Here is a 381-nt window from a genome sequence, read left to right as displayed (position 1 = left end):
TCGTCATTTTTTTTTCTCGGCACATTTGGTAAACTGAGATTCATCACCGGCAGAAGCTGAATTTGCACATTTTTATTCTTTTATTTTTTTCTATCAGTATATATTCTATGCACATGTGTATCGTATCTACAGGTGACCCGCCCCCATGGGAACCACCAGTGTTAACAGCCATGTATAACTCTAAATTGCTGCTCCGTTTTAGAATGTGTCCCTTGCCAGAAGGGAGATCTACCGCTACGGGCACTGCTTTAGCAAGCGGCCATTATGTGCCTCTAGAAACTGCACTCCTGGTTTATGGAAGTGTCTACCGGGCCGCGCCACACGTTTTTTTTCCCCCCTGGTTGTGTCACCGCCCTACCAGCTGGTCCAGTGGTTCCATTG

Source organism: Nanorana parkeri, unplaced genomic scaffold, assembly GCF_000935625.1.
Source record: "Nanorana parkeri isolate BGI_ZX_2015 unplaced genomic scaffold, ASM93562v1 scaffold2312, whole genome shotgun sequence".
NCBI classification, from domain to species: Eukaryota; Metazoa; Chordata; class Amphibia; order Anura; family Dicroglossidae; genus Nanorana; species Nanorana parkeri.
The sequence above is the reverse complement of the archived record's forward strand: the minus strand, read 5'-3'. Positions refer to the sequence as shown.